The sequence below is a fragment of the Azolla caroliniana genome, unplaced genomic scaffold, assembly GCF_043228905.1.
Source record: "Azolla caroliniana isolate FFs.n. ecotype wild unplaced genomic scaffold, voAzoCaro1.0.p SCAF_1, whole genome shotgun sequence".
Taxonomy (NCBI): Eukaryota; Viridiplantae; Streptophyta; class Polypodiopsida; order Salviniales; family Salviniaceae; genus Azolla; species Azolla caroliniana.
In genome coordinates this window covers 22,377,425-22,399,794 of record NW_028230436.1, presented here as the reverse complement: position 1 = coordinate 22,399,794, position 22,370 = coordinate 22,377,425, and positions in this window count along the sequence as shown.

The window sequence follows — 22,370 nt, the reverse complement described above, 5'->3', positions numbered from 1 at the left end:
GGAATTATAATCTGGCCAAGTAGCCCAAAAATCAGAAAGTCTTTTGAATCTTGCATCATCCTTTTGCTCACATTTCTCTCGTGTCCACTGACCCTTGAAATGTTGTCACCACTTCGGGAAGAATCTTTCTACACACTTCCACACATTTGTATGTGGTTTTTCACTCCAAATAAACAAATCAAAGTATTGCACAACCCACTCTAGAAATTGATTTGCGTCCCTCCTTGGTGTCATATACCGCACACTCATCAATACTTTATGAAGCTCCAAGATCAAGGATCTTCTTTCGACTTCTAATGGTTTAGGTTTCCATTCCTATAACTGAGCCTCTGTTACACCAATTACTGGTAGCACACGATCAATTTCAATCAACTCAAGTTCTGTCGAGACAATTGGTGTCCTTTTCCTCTTCAAACCGTTGACTGTGTGCGGTCTGGCTTCACATTCTGGTGCTCTTGTATTGTCGACTTAGTCATTAGTCCTTGCATTAGCTCGGTGCATGTAGATACTGATCTGGTCGATATCAGCCCACTGGTATCATATGTTGCATCTACCTGCAAAATCAGATCATCTATGCAACATGCTTGATCAACTTGCATGACTAGATCATTTGTGTTAGTTGCTACATCTACTTTCAAGATGTGGCCCTCTAAACACGCAACAACATCAACAGTTTCCACACTGCCATCGGCCTTAGGAGCAATCGATTCAAACACTTTAGACTCTACAACATCAGAAAACACCAACATATTCACACTTACAAAGTAACTAATAGTCTCACAAAACAACATAATGAGCATGAAATATTTTCCATCATAGAACAACATGAACATAATTATCTTGGAGAAACATCATAGAGTTCCATTACATAATGTGGATCAAGCAACAACCAATCTGAGGTTTTACTTGTCCAAATAGATCATAGTAAAACTTCATAAAAGCCTAGGAAAATTGCTAACAATCATATCCCACTAATAAGTATTTCGCACCAATTCAAGACCCCCTTGACCTAGTAACTAGTCTTGTCCCCGATCGTGGCCCCTTCTTCAGCCTTTTTCTAGCCGGCTGCCCATTTACCCTTGCTTCTTTCACCCATTGTGCAAGTGTGTTCTCCTCTGACAACCTTTCCATCACCTCAACAACGGCTTGCACGTCAGCCGTGTCTTGCGCTAGCTTTTCCAGTACAGTGGGATCTGTTTGGACATTATCAGTAGTTGGGTTCAGTGGGGTCGAAGAAAAGTTGCATCAAGTGTTCAAAAACACTGTTGTTTCCAATATTTCATGGCTTTTCACATCATTGCCTAATTCAGTACAATCTTCCAAAAGAATAGGCTGGAGCTGATCTGAAGGAGATGTGATAGCAGGACTCTTACTTTTAGCCACGTTGGCAACTATCTCCTCATCAGTTGCAGCGTCATCAACACCGGACACCTCATGCACCCTCCTTAATCCACAAGATTCTACAACAACATGGTAGCTAATTAGCTACTTGGCTACATCTTAGCTAACTAGCTATTCTTCTAGACTATGACAGTAGCTAATTAGCTACCACTGAGCTAACTAGCTACTTCGCTTAGGTATGGTACTAGCTAATTAGCTACCACTTAGCTAAATAGCTACTCTTTGTCAATATGGTAGCAACTAATTAGCTACTCTACTAAAGTATGGTAGTAGCTAATTAGCTACTCAACAAAAGTATGGTACTAGCTAATTAGCTACTATACCACTTAGCTAATTAGCTACTCTACTAAACTATGGTAGTAGCTAATTAGCTACCACTTAGCTAATTCGCTACTCAGCTAAAGTATGGTAGTAGCTAATTAGCTACCACTTAGCTAATTAGCTATTGTATTAAACTATGGTAGTAGCTAATTGGCTACCACTTAGCTAATTAGCTCAGCTAAAGTATGGTAGTAGCTAATTAGCTACCACTTAGCTAATTAGTTACTCAACTAAACTATGGTAGTAGCTAATTAGCTACCACTTAGCTAATTAGCTATTGTACTAAACTATGGTAATAGTTAATTAGCTACCACTTAGCTAATTAGCTATTGTACTAAACTATGGTAATAGTTAATTAGCTACCACTTAGCTAATTAGCTACTACCATACTTTAGCTCAGTAGCTAACTAGCTAAGTGGTAGCTAATTAGCTACTATCATAGTTTAGTACAATAGCTAATTAGCTACTACCGATGCCTCACCATAAATTTCCCAAGCTACCTTGTACATTTCAGGGTCATGAGATTCCTTCATTGTTTTGCAATAATCGTATACAAAAGCTTGGGCAAATGAAACGGACAACTCGTTGTTGACTGGGATTTCTTGATGTACTTTCTGGTGCAGTCTCATGCAGTCGTCGCACAAGTTTGGTCGTACATGCTTGAGCTTGACCTTGCCTTTCGCTCTAGGCACTTCATATACTTACATCCAGTCTACATCACTAATCAATCTATCTGTTAGAACAGCAGGGTCAATACCCTCGAGCGGCACACCATATATGTTGTGAAAGTCCTCCTTTGTCTCCCAAAATTTTGCGAAGTTCAGCACTCTAGAATAGGGAGGAACGAACCACCTGAAATAGAAAATCAGTAATCAGAATTGGTGGAAAAACAGAATTTTTAATGTGAATTTGGTGTAAAATTACAACACATTGAGACAGTAATCTGAAATTTGTAATTTGTCCTTTTCAACATGTATTAGAAATTAACCACTTAAAAAATGAGAAACCCTAATCAGAATTTATCATGAGAATTGGTGCAAAATTACAACACATTATGACAATAATCTGAAATTTGTAATTAGAAAATTGTAACCAGAAACTTGTAATTAGAAATTTGTAATCAGAAACCCTAAACCACTTAAGGAAAACACAAACCCTAATCATCACTAAAGGTAGAAATCAACCGTAATACGAAATTCTATCAATTAGAAACACACATGTTGCTACACCCCGATCTTCGAGACATCCTTGTTTGGGACTCCAACGACTTCGCCCTATTCGATTTTTAGGAAAGATGAACAAGCACCAAAGTTACACACAGTTATCAGAAAGGGAAAACAAAAGTTTTTTTAATATGTAATTGATACATACCTGGACGAGGATCGACCTAATCGTGTGTTGTAGCTCTGAAGGTGCAATGTCGATCTCAGAGTTTTTGTGCTGTTGCCAGAGCTTCGTCTCCACTCGTGCTCAGAGTACTCCATCTGTTTGGAGTTCGAACTCGAACTTAGGATTATCAGGAATTTGATGACATTCAAGTCGACCTTAGATGATGGCGCTATTCCCCAAGTTCCACTACGTCAGAAACTAAAGTTCAAATATTTGAGTATTCTCATAAATTAAATGACATGTATTTAACTAATAAAACTTAAAATTTCGTAAACCATCCTTATGATTTGCCCACAAAAAACTAGCTAAACAAATAACTAATTAGATGTGGCCATTTTAGTAGCTAATTAGCTATAATAGTGTTTCCACTCGCATGCTTTTACCCAGAGAGAGAGAGAGAGAGAGAGAGAGAGAGAGAGAGAGAGAGAGAGAGAGAGAGAGAGAAAGAGAGCTTCATAAGCAAGTGCTAAAGATTAAAGGAAGAATCAGCACATCCCTCAAGGCAACCTCCATCCTCAGAAGCAAGGTGTTGCTTAGCACTCCAAGAGCCACCGCTGCTTCTGCCGATGAAGGTGAAGACGACCATAGATACAAGTAAACCTTGTCTCTCTCTATCTCGTTCCTCCTGTGAGAAAAAAGGAAGACAAGCAGTTAACAAAGATGAATCTATCTCTCTCCTCCTTTCTTCTTTTCCCCCCCACTTTTTGCTAACAATACATATCTATCTAATCTCCCCCCCATTTCTTCCCCCATTTATTCAAACAATTAGTGTTTTAAAAATAGTGTGTGTATGTTGTATATATGTGCATGTGTATATATGTATGTGTTGTGAGTATGTATGCAGGTACATATTGTATAATTTTATTGTATATACAATATTGTATTGTATGTGAGTGAATTACATATTATATTGTATGTATTGTGTGTATGGCATGTGAGTATGTAGGGTATGTGGTATGTGCTTATGTGTATATTCTATGTATGTGCATATGTATTGCATATGTATTGTATATTCTTTGTACGTGCATTGTATTGCATGTGTGTATGTATGTATATGTTTTATACTTGTGCTTAAGTATGTATTGTATGTATTATATGTATAGCATGTATGTGTATGTTCTATATATGTGCATTTGTATTGTATTGCATGCATATATATGTATGTGTTGTGTGTATGTATTGATGCGTATATGCATGTTTATGTATGTATTGATGCGTATATGTATGTATGTACATGTTGTATTGCATTGTATTGTATTGTATCGTTTTGTTTTAATTGCATTATTGTATATATGCATTGTATGTATGGCATGTGTGCATGTGTTGTATGTATGGCATGTGACTATGCATATATATGTGTGTGTTGTGTGTATATGCATGTATGTACATGTTGTATTGCATTTTATTGTATTCTATCATTTTGTATTAATTGCATTATTGTATAGTATGTATGGCATGTGTGTGTATATATATTCTTTACATGTCCATATGTATGTATTGTATGTATGGCACGTGTGTATGTGTATATGTGTTATGTGTGTCTATTCATGCATACAATACAATATCTACATACACACATACAACACACACCACATACATATATACACATATGCACGTATGTATGTGTGTATGTATGTACATATTGTATTGTATGTATGCATGCATGTACGTATGTACATGTATGGATGTAAGTTGGCAACATTTATACAAGTATCATTGTAGTCATGTGTACCTATATACGTGTAGCAATGTATGAATGAATATATGTATGTCCATGTACGAATGCATATATGTGTATACATGTAATATGTAATGTATTCATGTATGTATATTTTTAGTGTATTTATCGTGTTTAGTATGTGTATGGCTCATATATGGATGTATGTTTGCAATATCACATAATATGCATGCATATATCCAATGTATGTGTAAGCATACGTATATCTAATGTGTGTGTGTGTGTGTTACGGGCATGACCATATAATATCCCGTAGTGAGAATTTACCGTAGTATTCTATACACGTGGATAAGTGTGAGGGTTAAACGAGAGTGTAAAGAAGGGGAGGATTACTTTTAATCCTCGGGATTGAGACAACCCATTAGGCCAAGTGTGAACTTGCTTGGGGGCCTTGGGTATTGTTATAAATAAGAGGCCTAGCTACCCTCATTTGATCATCTTGTTGACTACGTCGAAACTTTGTCTTGTGGTGGGTGAACTCTTGTAGCGAGCGCGGCAGCACCAAGTATGACTCGACGCCACAATGGTGGTATGGGACACCGATCAAGGCTCAAGTCCGTCTCGATCCCTTCGCTCGGGGTTGGTTGGGTGGATCGGCACCCACCCTTCTTTCTCTCTCTCCTTTCTATCTATCTATCTATATTCTATCCTTATCTAATGCTTACATTAGTTCATGTCTCCAACAGTTGGTATCAGAGCTCATGTTCTAATGTTTCTTTTGTTGGTTTTGTCTTCTTGATGGATGACGATCGATCAACGTGCGGTCGACCTTGTTCCAAACAACAATCAACAAAGGAACTTCGGTAATCTTTCTTGTTTTTTCTATTCTTTGTTCTCCCAATTTAATCATGTGTATGGTTAATATGTAATTTTTTATATATATATTCAATGATGTTGAAGTGGTAATTAATTGGTTGTATAAAACGTTTACATATGTGTATGAGGTCAATACCTCATTTGACATATAGTGAATATGTGATTAGTGTCGTATGCGCACGAGGTTAATACCTCAATTGTGTATTACGCTCACATACATATGTTACGTATGCGTATGAGGTCAATACCTCGATTTCGTTGTAAATGATATGCGTTTGGTGTTGTATGCGTATGAGGTCAATACCTCAATTGCGTATTACGATTAACCCTTATTTTTGGATGTTTTGTGTGCGTAGAGGCTACATGCCTCGATTACGTGTCTCGATTTCATCATATGTTGGCTATTTGATGTTGCGATTTTTTTTAATATACGCATATGTGGTCACATGTATACGTATTTGAATGTATATATGTGATAAATAAACATATGTGTATATTTGATATTACGTGATCTTTATATCAAATGTTTTCCTTTTCGGGGAAAGGATCTTGGTGGCCATCCTCACATTTTTGTGACAATGGCGTTGTCACCATCCCTTTTTTCAACAATTTTTTATTGTTGACATTCCCGTTGGTGACTTCGATTTTATTACGTAAAGAAATCCCTATAGCCACAATGATGTTGAGCACGTAGGGTTTGACCCACTTCATGTGAGGTCGCCCCTATGACACACATATCCAACATCCCTCCCTCGTTACATGGATATGATGCCACCATGAGATCATTCTTACGAGAGGCATTCGTAATGACGTAACCATGTGATGGGCCACGTGGGCCTACTATGAAAAGAGGGCTCATTTGGCTTGACCATTAGGTTGCACTTTGGTGTATGCCATCGTAATTACGAGACTTGAGGTTAAGTAACGTACCAACATATTTTGTAGTAAATGAGGGGGAAATAAGGACTCTTGACATATATGTTTCTTTTAAAAAAACATATATGGGCAAATGCCTTGCATATCTCTTATACACATGAAACATTAAACATTCAAAAAGGGCAACCTAATTGGTTAGCTCAAGTGTTTAATGCATTTGTTCTCGAGGTCTCGAGTTCAAATATGACCAAGACCATACAACATCGTTGATATATATCACTATAACAAATGTTTAGACTTGAGGTCTAAGTAAACTTCGGGGTCCTCGTAATAGGACTTAAAGAGCTGAAACCACATATGTGGGCACAAAAACATAGTTAATTGTTAAAAAAAAATTTGTGTATAAACTACTCATGACGCGAACATACATGGTTCAGCCTCAGGGAGCCGCCATGAATAAAACGATATAGAGATCATGTAAAGACATTAATTTGTCACCCCCATAGTTTTTAAAACACCTTTGTGTTACCATAGTAACCTGATCTTGAACCTCATCTCATACGTCTAGAGGGGTATTGACGTGAGATCATGATATCGATTAATGTTTGCCCATGATATGTTTACATCACGACATGATGTTATGACTATTTGTCTGACGTTATCCTATTTCTTTGCCAGAAATAACCATTCAATGGCTCAAAATAACAACCCGATGTCATTCGCTCAAGCGGAAGGAACTCAAGGAAATCCTCCTGGACAAATGTCCATTGAGATGTATTTTTCGCAAATAACCCAATACCTTAGTTTCATCACTCAACAGATGACCGAACTTCGGCAATCTCAAAGTGCTCTCGAGGCATGTGTCATTAGTTTACAACGTGAGACTAATAGACCTGATGAGCGACAGGGTGAACCATCGTTTGTCGTTAAGCCATTTACGGGAGAAAAAAAAGGAAAGAACCGAAGAAGCAATCTGCACGTGGCTGGGCCGATGTGAGTCTCATTTTGAGCTCTATCCCACGCCTGCCTGGTGGTAAGGCCATTGCTTGGTGGCGTGGGCTCCGTACTTTGGGGAAATTTCTTGATACCTGGACAAATTTTGTCACAGTTTTCAAGGGCCAATTTCTACAACCTCCCTCTCGAACCAAGGTAGCAAAAGCTTTAATGAACCTCTCTAGCAGGAAGTTTTCCTCACTAGAAGACTATGTTCACCATGCTAGAACCCAAATCCAAAAGTCGGGTCTTGAAGGGGACAATTGGTTAATAGCTTGTTTTGTCAATTGCATCCCCAATTCGGACTATCACTAGATAGTGCACGATAAGGATCCAAAATCCTTCAAAGAGGCCGTTGAAATAGTTCTTCGCTATCAACGCACTTCGAAGAAGGACCACAACAAACCCAACGAAGTGCCCAAGACTAAGTAGTCGCAATTCACTGGGAAACGCAAGACACCCAACGACTTCATGGATCGTGATTGTAAGCGACAACATCCTTTTTGCATATTTTGCAAAAAGAAGGGTCATACAAAAGAACAATGTTACCGGATGTGGAGTACCCGGTAATGAAGACCCGGTGAGAACCGGATGTTGCAGGCCCGGTGAGAACCTCTCACCGGATGAAGGGACATATATGTAAATATGTTCCAGAGAGCCCATTGGGGTTATATTTTGTAAATAGCCGAAAGTCATATTAGTATAAATATGACCTAGGGCAAACTCTGTGTGTGCGCGTAATTTTTCGTGTAACGACTGTACAGAGAGAGAGACAAAGAGAGCGATACAGAGTATGTCTCTGTTGTAACCGCCGCTAGGCAAAGATCGTGAGCAGGAGGTCGTTGTCTCTGTGCTCCCTATTGTAATTGTTGGCATAGTGATAGTTAGGAGTCTATGGACTCCCGTGGTTTTTTCCCTCTCAAGGTTTTCCACGTTAACATCCTGTGTATTCTCTTTTCTGTTCGGGTACTTACCTCTATTCCCATTTCTTCTATGTTCGATTGTGATCAAGTGATCTACGCTTCGGTCGTGACTGGAGATTATTCCGCGTAAAGCCCTATCAAAGGAGTCTCATCTTTGTAGCAGCCCAAAAACCTTTAGTTTCATTACACAGAAAAACTCTCTCGTCTGTCTATTTACTTCTCTACTCACTCTCACTTTTTACCTAAGTATATTAGTGACTTACATACTCAGCTAATTAGTTGTGAGTAGCTAAATAGCTTCGAATAGCTAAATAGTTGCTTTACCTATATGTCTAATAGTAGCTAATTTCCTAATAGCTACTACGGAAGATCTCAATTACCAATAAGCATCACATTGCTTTTGTTGAGCTTGTTTCTTAACACTCCCTCTGAAGCTCAACTTATCCACTCTTGAGATCATCTTCAATCTTCTTTTCTTCATGCTTTCCAAATATCATTACAATGCTTATAACTCCCATCATGTCCGTAAACTGTGCATGTTTTTCTATGCTTAGTCCCTTTGTAAGAATGTTTGCGAGTTGTTGATTTGTACTCACATACAATAGATCCACTTCTCCATCAATCACTTTTTCTCTGACAAAATGATAATGCACTTCAATGTGTTTTGTTCTTGCATGGAACACTAAGTTTTTTGTGAGCTCAATACTTCTCATATTGTCACACCAAATTGTGATTGGACCATCTATATACTCTCTCAAATCAGCTAGCAATATTCTAATCCATAGGTCCTCTATATTCAACTTTACTTGATAATGCAACAATAGCTTGTTTCTTGCTACTCCTTGAAATAACTGCAGTTCCCAACGTAAACATATATCCAGTCGTGGATCTTCGATCAGTTTGGCTTCTAGCCCAATCAACATATGTATATCCTTCCAACTTTATGTCCAAATTAGCCCTGTCAAACAATCCATAGTTTTGAATAGCTTTTACATACCTCAAAATTCTTCTAATGCAATCCAAATGTGGCTTTGTTGGATGTTGCATAAACTGGCTAACTAATCCAACTACATAACTTAAATCAGGTCTTGTTATGGTCAAAGTATATGAGGTTTCCCACCATAGACCTCTACATGTTCACATCTGCAATTTTTGCTCCCAAATCAGCCCTCAATTTGTAGTTCTTATCCAATGGTACATCAATAGGTTTGCATCCAAGCCTTCCATACTTCTTCAACACAGTTGTTACATACTATTTTTGCAACATATATATTCCACTTTTAAATCTAATTATCTCAATACCAAGAAAGTATTTCAGCTCTCCCAAATCCTTCATATAAAATTGCATTTCCAGATTTTTCTTCAACTTGCTTATTTTAGCCATAGAGTCACCTCCGATGATTAAATCATCAACATAAATCAAAATCACAACAACGCAGTCATTCATGTTCTTTAAATACAATGATGGATCAACCTTTCACATTTTTTCAAAGTTTCTGAAAGTTCCTTGTGTCATGCACTCGGTGCTTGTTTCAGTCAATAGAGAGCCTTTTTAAGCTTACAAACATATTCCGGATGCTTCTTATCTTCAAATCCTGGTGCTTGACATATGTATACTTCCTTTTCTAAGTTACCATGTAAAAAGATGTTTTTTACATCCATATGGTGCAAAACCCATCTTTTGGCTACACTTACAGCAAGTAGTGTCCTTAAGGTCGCCATTTTTGCAATTGGTGCAAATGTCTCATCGTAATCAATTTCTTGCATTTGGGCGTATCCCTTTGCAACATTCCCATTTGAATCATGCTTTGTTTTGTAGACCCATTTGCAATCTACAACATTTTTTCCTTTTGGCAACTTTACCAAATCCCGTTTTTTGTTTTTAGCCAATGCATTGCATTCCCCCATTTCTTCTCTACTTTTTCTTCTTCAAAACTATTTGGATCAAGGATTTGCACCACTTTAGACATATATGCATAATGCATAGCCATGTATGCATCATAACCATATCTTGCAACAGAGTTTTTTCTCTCGATCTGATCTTCTTAGTTTCTGTCTTTCATTGCTCTTTCAATTGGGATTTTCAAGGCTTGTGTACCCAACTCATCATCCAATGATACATATGAATCTACATCTTCCATGTTTCTAGATCCTCATCAAACGTTTCATATTCTGGCATCTTCTGTTTTCCCTTTTTATCATCACACTTTTTATGTCTTACATTTTTTCCACTCCAAGCATTTGATTTAGATTTACTACCAGAGTTTCCTATGGTCCAGTACATGCTATTGATGTTGGACTTTATTGTCCAACCTTATTTCCATGTCCATAACAATCACTTTCATTTTCAGATTTGTTGTTGTCTTCATCAATTTCTGCATCCTGTTTTGGATTGTACCAACTACCCAACTCATCAAATATTATATCATGGCTTACTGCAATCATTTTTGTCAAAGGTTTATAACATGTGAAAGATTGCTTGCGGAAGCGTTAGAAAGAACAATACAGAGAGAGAGAGAGAGAGAGAGTACACGGGAGAGACAAAGAGAGAGAGAGAGAGAGCAAAACACACTATTTCTCAAAATTATATGAATACTCTGTGCTCTGTATCTACAACGCGCTCATCAACGCTATTTATACAAGTCCACACGGGACTGTTAGAAGTACGGTGTACTTCAATGCTCACACGAGCATCTGACACTAACTACGAGACTATAACTGCCTAGTAGTCTAACCTATACTAGGCTTCCGGTTACGGATTGGATCCGGCATACCGGCTCCTCTCGCTTACCGGTCCATACTGCTTACCGGCTCGGTTGCTCACCGGCATACCGATTCCTCTCGCTTATCAGCTCAGGCTTATTCAGCCGATCCGGCTCCGGTTGAGCTTGCCGCTCAACACTCCCCCTCAAGCTCAACCTGAGGTAGGGTCATAGTGTCAACCTCTGTGGCAGCCGGTTCTTACAACCGACTTCTCCTGGCGTCGCTTTGCCTTGCTCGCGCTCCTTGTCCGGTTTCGTCCCGTTTGCCGCGACCCCTTTGGTTCTGCGCGCCTCGACCTCCGGCATGTCTGCTTAATAGGCCCCTCTCAACTCCTTCGTTGCTATGACTCCGACGCTTGCCGATCCGTCGGTTCCTCCGTGATGGCATCGACTTCCGCTGCATCCGTGTCTCCTTGGCCTCTCGTTGATCCGACTCATCCAGATCCGTCTGTTGATCCGAATCGGCTATCTCCGACTCGTTCAAGCTCTTGTCCAAATCAGTATCCTCCGATTCAATTTTCGGCTTCAGGCCTCTCACCACATTGGACCACGTCCGGGTCTTGGCCTTCTCCATGCTTCCCTTGGCTTCTTCACAGCCGCTCACTCCGATCTGTTCGAATGTGCCGACTTCCTTCGTCGACTCGACTTCATTTTTCTTCTTGTCTCCACCTCTACCGGTTCTTCTCTTACCTACGGGTTCAACAATTTTTTTCCCTTTGCCCATTTCGGTAGTGTCTTTGCCCTTGCGTCTCCCCCTCAAGTGCAGCACGTCGAGATGCTGAACACCAAGCATTTCGGTAAAGTGCTGCAACTTGTCCGACCCAAGCAGCTTGGTGAAGATGTCGGCAACTTGCCAATCTGTGTGAACATACCGTAGTTCAACTTCACCGCTCAGGACCCGCTCACGCACGAAGTGATAATGCACTTCTATGTGCTTTGTGCGAGCATGGAACACAGGGTTCTTGGCGAGCTGCATGCTGCTGAGGTTATCGCAGTAGATCAGGATTGGGGTCGGTACCTCGATCTGCAGGTCTGGTAGTAGTCGCCGAAGCCAAATGGCTTTGCAGGTGGCAATGGTCGCGCCTCGGTATTCACCCTCAGTGCTGGATAGAGCCACTGTTGGCTGCTTTTTGCTACTCCACGCAACAGCCACGCTCCCAAGAGAAAACATAAAGCCGGAAGTTGAGCGACGATCCGTTGCATTGCCAGCCCAATCGGCCTCCGTGTAGCCGACAAGCTCTTCGGTTTTACCTTGCCGGTATAAGAGCCCTCGGTCCTTAGTGACACTTACATACCTCAATATTCGTTGCGCGCACTGAAGGTGCTCCACGGTCAGCTTCTGCATGAATTGGCTTACCACTTCAACCGGATAGCTAATGTCGGGTCGGGTGATAGTTAAGTAGATCAGGCTTCCGACTATTTGTCGGAACCATTTCTCATCGCAGGCTGGTCCGGAGTTGGGACGGATCTTCTGATTCCGGTCCAGGGGTGTGGAGACAGGTCGGCATTCCGTCATGCTGAACTTGTACAGCATATTCAACACATAATGGCGTTGAGAAAGCAATATGCCTTCGGGGGTGTGGATCACCTCGATCCCCAAAAAATAATGAAGGTCCCCCAAGTCCGTCATATCGAATGCGTCCGACAACTGGGACTTGACGCGGTTGAATTCCGGAAAACCTGGGCCGGTGATCACTAAATCATCAACATAGAGTAAGATACATATCTGACCGTTTGAGCCTTGATGGATGAACAGGGAAGAGTCCAACTTAGAGGCAACAAACCCCATCTTTCGCAACCGGTGCGTGATCTTAGCATTCCAAGCACAGGGGGCTTGCTTCAAGCCGTACAATGACTTCCTCAGCCGGCATACCACCGACTTGTTCACCTTCGACTGAAATTCGAGGGGCTGAGTCATAAAGACTTCTTCTTCAAGATCTCCTTGAAGGAAGGCATTCTTCACATCCATCTGATGAAGATGTCACCCCCTTGCTGCAGCAACTGCCAGTACCACACGAACTGTCGTCATCTTCGCTACAGGGGCGAAGGTCTCGTCGTAGTCTATTCCGTGGGTCTACGCATATCCCTTCGCCACTAACCGGGCCTTGTACCAGTTAACTGTACCGTCGGCATTGTACTTTACCTTGTACACCCACTTGCATCCGATCGGTTTACAGTGACGGGGAGGGTCAACCAGGTCCCAAGTTCCGTTGGCATCCAATGCCCGCATTTCTTTGCCGCTTCTACGTAGCTGTCCGGCTCACGCACTTCCGCGACCTTGGTCATGTATGCATAATGATGCACCATGTACTCGTTATACCCGTACCGTTTAACGAGATCCTTCTGGCGGGTGGACCGGCGTAACTCACCGTTACCCGGTATGATACCCTTCTTGGCCGGTTCGGTCTTCGTTCCTGAAGATCTGCCTATGTCCTTGCCGAAGTCAGATACGCACCGATCCGACTCATCATTGCCAGTCTCGAATTCCGACATCTTCTGCTTCCCTTTCTCTTTGCGTGTGAACCGTCTCCTCGGTTCCTTGCGCGGTGAGAGCACGACAGAGTCTCCACTACTCGCCGTCTCATCATCTGATTGGTTGGACTGATCCAGTCTCTCATTCGGTCCACTTAACCGGAATGATTCCGGCCTCTCATCTTGAGTCCCGGCTTCATCTTCCTCTACCTGGGCCGGTTCAGGCTCACTAGCCCCATCTTCCGACATCGGGTCGGGATCGGAAGTCGGAGTTGGTAAGGAATACCACGATGCCGATTCATCAAACTCGACATCTCGGCTGACTCGGACTTGCTTCGTCCGGGGGTTATAACACTTATACCCCTTTTGCTCTTGTGCATAGCCGACTTGGATGCATTTTTCTGATTTTGCATCCAACTTCCTCCGCTTCTCATCCGGCACATGTACATAGGCTATGCTGCCAAATATCCAGAGGTGTCTCAAATTCGGCTTGCGCCCAAAATACAGCTCGTCAGCTGACAACTTGTCCCCGATCCGGTTTTGGATGTAAACGGCCATTTGGACCGCCTTCGCCCAATAGAACTTGGGCATGCTCTTTTGCTCCAGCATTGCCCTAGCCGCGTCAATCAGCGACCGATTCTTCCTTTCGGCCACACCGTTTTGTTGCGGTGTGTATCTACAGCTGAATTCTCGCCGAATTCCTTTTTGTTGCAGATAGCTGTTGAATTGGCCAGAAAAGTACTCTTTTCCGCCATCCGACAGTAGGCATTTGATCTTCCTCTCCGATTCCTGTTCCACCATCTTCTAGAGGCTCCGAAAACACTCGAAGACTTCGCTCTTCCGCTCAATGACGTAGATCCACGTATGCCGCTTGTAGTCATCGATGAAGGAGATGAAATATCGACTCCCGCCAATGCTAACATTTTGTGCCGGTCCCCACACATCTGAATGGATAAGATCGAGCTTGTTATGGCTTCGATTTCTTTCGGTGGGGAATGGAAGCTGGTGTTGCTTCCCGAGTTGGCAGGCTTCACAAATCTGGGCTCTCCGGCCGCTAAACTTGTTCCGTTTGCAGGTCTTGAAGCCTCCGATAGTTGACATGGCCGATCCGCTTGTGCCACAGGTCGATATCCGACTTGACCTTGTGTCCTTTGGCAAACAGTGCAGTGCCGACATCATTGGTGTTGAGGATAAACATCCTCCCATCTCTGCGTCCTTGCACAATAACTTCGCCCTCATCCTCAATGAAGCACCCGAGGTGCGTAAACCGCACCTGCATCCCCTGGTCGACGATTTGTCCGACCGACACCAGGTTCTTCGTGATCGTCAGAACATGTAATACATTCATTAGCTTCCCCCTCTGTCCGACATGGCTCAAAGGGACTTCTCCGACGTGCACGATCTGGTGGGGAGTGTCGTCTCCGGTTTCGACAACTCCCGGTTGATCCGGCTTCTCCAAAAATGAGAACCACTCCCCGTGGCTCGTCATGTGGTTCGATGCGCCGGAGTCAACGTACCACACTTCCTCCGATTTGGAAGTGGTCTTCTTCATTGAGTTTACTTTGTGCTTCATCACCAAGGTTGGGCCCTTACCGTTCTTGGATCCTCCCGATCCGTTTGCGTAGTGCGAGCTTTGCCGACCTTCCTTACCGGTCTTGCTGGATCCGGATTTCTTTGAATCGGCACGCTTTCTCCAGCACTCGCTTTCCCTGTGGCCCTTTTTGCCACAGTACCAGCATTCCGTAGCGGATTTGTCTTGCCGGCCTCCGGCACCACCTTGACTCCCTCTACTTGTGGAAGTCCCGGAACTGCTGTTGGCACGCTCATTGTGCCTTCGTTCCTGCTCTTGCCGGCCGCCTCCATTGCGTGCCGACCAGCCTCGTCCACCACGCCCGCGGGACCGATCCGCTCTCGTGTACAACATCCGGCTGTCTGGGGATGCAATGGTAGATGCACTGGCGTGGTTCTCCTCTACAAGGAGCATCGACTGTAAGTCGAAAAATGAGGGTGTATTCTCCCTTGTACAAACCACAGTCCGAAAAGCTCCGAACTTGGACGCCAGGCCTCCAAGACAGACCTGCACGATCTCGTCTTCCTCTACGGTGACGTTAATAGAGGCAAGCGAGTCACAGATCCCTTTGATCCGGTCTGTGTAATCTACCACCAACATGTTCTTCTGTCGAACATTGCTCAACTCTTGTTTGAGTTGCAGCTTCCGGGCAGTGGTGCTTGCGGCGAAGACTTTTTTCAGGTTTCCCCAAGCATCCTTCGGTGTCTTGGCATGACGGAAATGGCTGAGCAGCTGGTCACCGACACTGGACGCAAAGTAGCACATCAACCTGCTTGCCACCTATTCCCACACTGGGAAGTCCTTGTGTGTCGTCTCCGGTGCTGAGTCGTTCACTCCGTTGTCGTGCCTTACGGCTTCGGATCGTTGCGTGAGCCGGGTGGGAACCGCTGGGGTTTTGGACTAGGAGGAAAGAAAATTCTAAGGCAATTAAGAATATGAAATATATTGTAAGAAAGAAAGATATGAAAAACTCGTGAATCCCACGAGTATAGTTTATTAGTGAGTAATCAAATTAAGAGAGAAAAATAGTTAGCAAATTCGTGAATCCCACGATTATATTATATTAATCAACCCTTGTAAAATAATCAACAACCTCTATAGATCTTTCTCTCTTCCTTATATAGTGTTGGAAGAGTCTAAGTTTATCACATGCAAGCATTATGCTTTTTCTATCTTTAGTTTTCATGCAAACTGCATGTGCATGATTAGCTTTCTATCTCATCTTTTCTTTTTAACTCGAGTGTCTATGCATGAATAACTTTTGTACCATGCATGTCTAGAAATTTTACATGGAATAAAGTTTAGTATAACTTTAAAATTCATAATACCCTACTATAATGATAAGGCTTAACATTATTAACATGGAGGTGCAAGGTTCGAATCTTGCCCTATACATGTAATATATATATTTTTATACTTTCTTCTATTTACAAATACGTCTCTTCATCCGGTGAGACTCTCACCAACCTTCTTCATCCGGCTCTTTCTGGTTCTGCTTCATCCGGTGCTTGATAGTTTTCTTTGTCCGGTTCTTACAGGGACCTCCTTACCGATCTCTTCGTCCGTTTCTCACCAACTCTCACCCACCTTCTTCATCCAGCTCTTGTCGAGTCTCCTTGCCGGTTTCGGTCCTTACCGGTTCCTTCTTCCGGTTCTCACCGGGTACTCCATGTCCTATCCAGAGAGACCAAAAATGTAATTTCTCACGTAGTGTACGAATTACACTACGACACCGTCGACATAACTCCAGTAGCCATGCCCAAGCATGTACTGGTGCATCTTGTATGACCAAGATGCGTAGTTTGTTCTGTCGAGCTTCTCCACCGGGAGTGACGTAGCCATACCTCTGTCCATTTCTCCTTTTGTGTCTGTTTTCCGATCTGTTAGGGTTTCCTTCATAAGCGTAGATGTTTGCAGCAGAGGTTCTCAACCCACGTGCTCTGATACCATGTGAAAGATTGCTTGCGGAAGCGTTAGAAAGAACAATACACAGAGAGAGAGAGAGAGTACGCGGGAGAGACAAAGAGAGAGAGAGAGAGAGAGAGAGCAAAACACACTATTTCTCAAAATTATATGAATACTCTGTGCTCTATATCTACAACGCGCTCATCAACGCTATTTATACAAGTCCACACGGGACTGTTAGAAGTATGGTGTACTTCAATGCTCACACGAGCATCTGACACTAACTACGAGACTATAACTGCCTAGTAGTCTAACCTATACTAGGCTTCCGGTTACGGATTGGATCCGGCATATCGGCTCCTCTCGCTTACCGGTCCATACTGCTTACCGGCTCAGGCTTATTCAGCCGATCCGGGTCCGGTTGAGCTTGCCGCTCAACATAACATCTATACCCTTTTTGCTCCTCTGAATATCCCACAAAAACACAATTTTCAGCTTTTGGATCAAGCTTATTTCTTACTTTAGCAGGTACACGAACATAAGCAAGGCATTCAAACATTTTAAAGTGTTCTAGACTAGGTTTCTTTAGGAGTTACTACCTATAGTCGAGATGTTAAGCATCTATTTAGAATATAGTTTGTTGTATTTACAACTTCAACCCAGTAATACAATGGCATATTCTTTTCTGTCATCAAAGCTCTTGCTATGTTTATCAATGTTCTATTTTTCCTCTCAACCACTCCATTTTTCCATGGAGTATATCTATATGTGAACTATCTCCTTATTCCTTGATTGCATAGAAAATCAGAGAATTCATTGGAGAAGTATTCTCCTCCTCCATCACACCTTAAACATTTTATTCTAGTTCCAGCCTGCTTTTCTACAATGCATTTGAACTTACGAAAATACTCAAATACATCACTCTTCTCTTTCATGAGGTAAACCAATATTTTCCTTGAGCCATCATCACTGAACGTTGCATAAAACCTGCAGCCACCAATTTATGCATTTTTTGTCGGTCCCCATACATTTGTATGTACCAAATCCAACAAGTTTTTGTTTATATGTCCTTCATAAGGGAAAGGCAACCTATTTTGCTTTCTATATTGACATGCTTCACATATTTTGCTCATCTCATAGTCTTTCAACTTCAGCAGTCTAACCACTACATTTTTTCTCAACATATTTTTCAAAACTTGCATACTTATGTGTCATATTCGTTTATGCCACATTTCTACATCTGAGATTACATTCAATCATCCCGTGAACATGGCTATAGTCATTTTAAGCATATTCACATCTAAGACAAACATTCTTCCTTGACATTTTCCTTTTGCTATCAGCTTACCATGTTTCTCTATAAAGCATCCACTTTTCTTAAACTTTACTGGCATTCCTTGCTCTACTCTCTATCCAACAGAAATCAGATTTTCTGCAAGATTTGGAACATGCATAACATTCAACATATACTTTGTTTTTCCTTGTTCTTCCCACAATGGAATGTCTCCTACATGTTCGATTGTATGAGTAGTATTATCACTTGTCTATACATAACCAGGAATCTCTAGTTCTTTTAATCTTTCAAACCAATTCGCATGTTCGGTCACATGATTAGATGCCCCCCAAATCTACATACCACATATCATCTTCATTACATCTCTATAAACTTTCAACCATTCTTGTAGTTTCATGTTGCATAACAAAAGCACCCTCTTTGTCATTGTTTTCACTAGTTGAAGCATAGTTATTTTGTTGTCTCTTCCTTCATTTTTCTTTTTATAATATTCAGCCTCTGTATGGCTTGGTTTTCCATAATACCAACTGCCATCATCACTCAAATAACTTTGCTTACCTCGGCCTCGATTGCTCCCCCTACCTCTCATGTTATTTCTTCCACTTACAGCTTGTTGTCTTCTTCCTTGATAATTATTATTAGTTCTAGTTGAACCAAATTTGCCATGGCCTCTTCCTTGGCCTCTTCCAGCACTATTGTAGAGAGATTGCCCCTCAGTTTTAGAGTTTCCTTTGTTTGCATCTTCAATAAGATTTCTTTCTTCCACTACTAGCATTGAAGCTAGATCTACAAAACATGGGATGCTATCTTTTGTGAGAATGGATGTTTTGAAACATTTATATTGAGTATCTAAACCCTTAAGCATACTTCTACTTTATCATCATCTTCTACCTTCACATTCATGGAAGCAAGTGACTCATATATGCTCTTTATTTTCAGAGCATACTCATTGACTAACATTTTACCTTTTTCCAATGTATTTAGTTTAGTTTTCAACTGAAGTTTTCTTGCCTTTGTATTTATTGCAAACAGTTTCACCAAACTGTCCCAAGCCTCCTTTGGAAGTAGAGCATCTTGTATATGTCCAAGAATCGAATCTGAGATGCTAAGTGGTAGCCAATGCAACACTTTTCTTGCCCCTTGATTCCAATCGTTAAATGCTTTGTTTTGTGCACCAGTTGCATTTTCTTCAGGGATCTCTGGAGCCTTTTCTAGCTCTCTTTCAATGTACTCCCAATACCCTTTTCCCATTAGGAAATTTGTCATTCTGAATTTCCACGCAAGGAAATTGATGTTATCTAGTTTTTCTATGAATATTTGGCCTCCATTTACAACAACCATTTGTCTTTCAACTTACGGCTTTAGCTATGATTACGCTCAACAAGCAACTCTCTGATTCAGATTAGCGAATAAAGAAATTTTCTTAGATCTATACTATTCTATTTTATGAGCAATTGTGCTTTGATATCATGTTAAGAAGGCACTATAGCTCTTCTTAGTGCAACAACAGACACGTGATGTGCAAGATCGTTTTTTGTTCAAGAGACAAAGAAGGGGGAATGAGACTCACCTCTGTAGCAGCCCAAAAACCTTCAATTTCATTACACAGAAAAAAATTCTCGTCTGTCTACTTCTCTACTCACTCTCACTTTTTACCTAAGTATATTAGTAACTTACATACTCAGCTAATTAGCTATGAGTAGCTAAATAGCTACGAATAATTAAAGGGTTAAAGCAAGCTACGGTGTACCAAAAAAGTACTGTTTTGACAAAAAAAAACACGTCTACTTTTTATACTGTTAGTACTAAAAATTAATAAATAATATTAATTTTGGCAAACATAAAATTCAAGAGTGACGTGGGAGTAGTACAAAGTGCAATAATGACATAAAATGGGGGGAAAGTGATATGAGTGGATTTTACGATTTTGGGGGGTATTTCCCCCTTCACATTAAATATTTTTCACTTTTTCAAGTTTTTACCTTTTTCAAAATTTCACCGTTTTCATTTTTGATGCTTTTTCTTCTCATCATTCTTCTTCCAACCAAGCCTTCTCCTTACTTAGATCTAAACCTTATTTCTGAATTGTTCTCCTATCTCTGATTTGAACCTTATGCATGAATCGTTGTCTTAACTCAGATTTCATGCTTTATCTTTTAATAGTTCTCATAACAAAATGGTTGAAGCTTCTTCCAACACCAATCTTTTGCACTCAGATTTGAAGCTTCTTCCAACACGAATCTTTTGCACTCAGATTTGAACCTTTGGCTAACGTGAGTCCTCCTATCTCTGATTTGAAGATTCTTTGATGAACCATATACGGTTCATTGATTGGGAAACTTCTTCCTCGTGTTCATATTTCTTCTCATATTCTCGTGTAGATTTCTTTTTTCACATATTCTCATGTCTAACATGAGTCTTCTTATCTTTGATTTGAAGTTTCTTCCATGAATAGTAAGTGGTTCATAGATAGAGGAGATTTTTCCTTATGTTTATGTTTCTTCTCATCTTCTCATGTTCATCTTTTTTTCATGTATATTTTGTTTATGTTCATCTTTCTCATGTTTATCTTTCTTCTCTATTCTTATGTAGATATTTTTCATGTTCATCTTTCTCTTGTAGGTTTTTTTCATGTTCATCTTTCTTCTCTTATTCTCATGTCCAATATAAGTATTCCAATCTTCGATTTTCAAGTTCGTCTATGAATCATAAGCGGTTCATACATAGAGGAGTTTCTTCCGCATTTTCATCTTATTTTTCCTATTCTCATGTTCATCTTTCTCTTGTGGATTCTTTTCTTGCTCATCTTTCTTGTCGTATTTTTGTGTTTATCTTTCTCATGTATATTATTTTCATGCTCATCATTTTTCTCGTATTCTCATGTTCATCTTTGTCATGTAGATTTTTTGCATGTCTACCATTCTTCGTATATTTCATCATTTTAATATATAAAACCATGGTTTTCTTGTATATGATTTTTTTATGTGATTCCTTGTCATATTCAAATTTTTTATGTTGCATGTTTATCTTTCTTCCTTTATTTCTTGCTTTTCATATTTGAAATCATGTTATCATTGGTTATGAAATTACTAATATAACTCTTGTTGATTTATTATGCTTGCAGGTCTCATTTGGTAATATTAGTATACAACTAATTGTAACCTTGATTGCTTTAATTACTTTCCTTGGTATTCTTTTTTAAGTAATACATATAATTGAAAATGGTAGTCATCAATTAGATTGACATGTCTTGTTTACCAATAGACAATATATAGTATGTGTAATGCTAAAAAAAAGATCTATTAATTAGTCTTTCATTTCTTTTAAGATGATGTAAGTTTTGGCCACAACCCATATTTAGTACAATGGGCTTGATGTGGTAACTATCATATTGTGAAATGGAAACAAATATAGGGTATGTGGTAGAAAATATAGGGAATAGACTAGTTAGGAAAAATATTAAGTAAGCATATAAGGAGACATATGTTACAATGCTTGTCTCAGAGTTTCAAAAGTAACTCTAGGAGTTCATTCCACGTAAATTTAGGGGTTATGGGCAAAATTCACAATTCAAGGAATGTTACATAACAAATATATAATCTACATTTCGGATAATAAAAAGCATTATCCAATTTTTGTTTAACATTGGTTTGAGCTTGACCATGCAGATTTACTATTTCTTGGTCTTACCTTTAATCAATATTAAGTTTGGTCTGATGGTGTAGCCTCACAATTTAAGGCGGCATGATACTACTTTTTTATTGCAAGGTAAATTTATTATTGTATGTTAAGTACACATAGTTCTAAGTCTATTCAACTAATACTTCATAGGCCTTCAACTATTACTTTAGTTTCCTATGTTTTCTAATCTTTAATGAAAAATTAGAACTAATTGTATTCAAACTTGTCT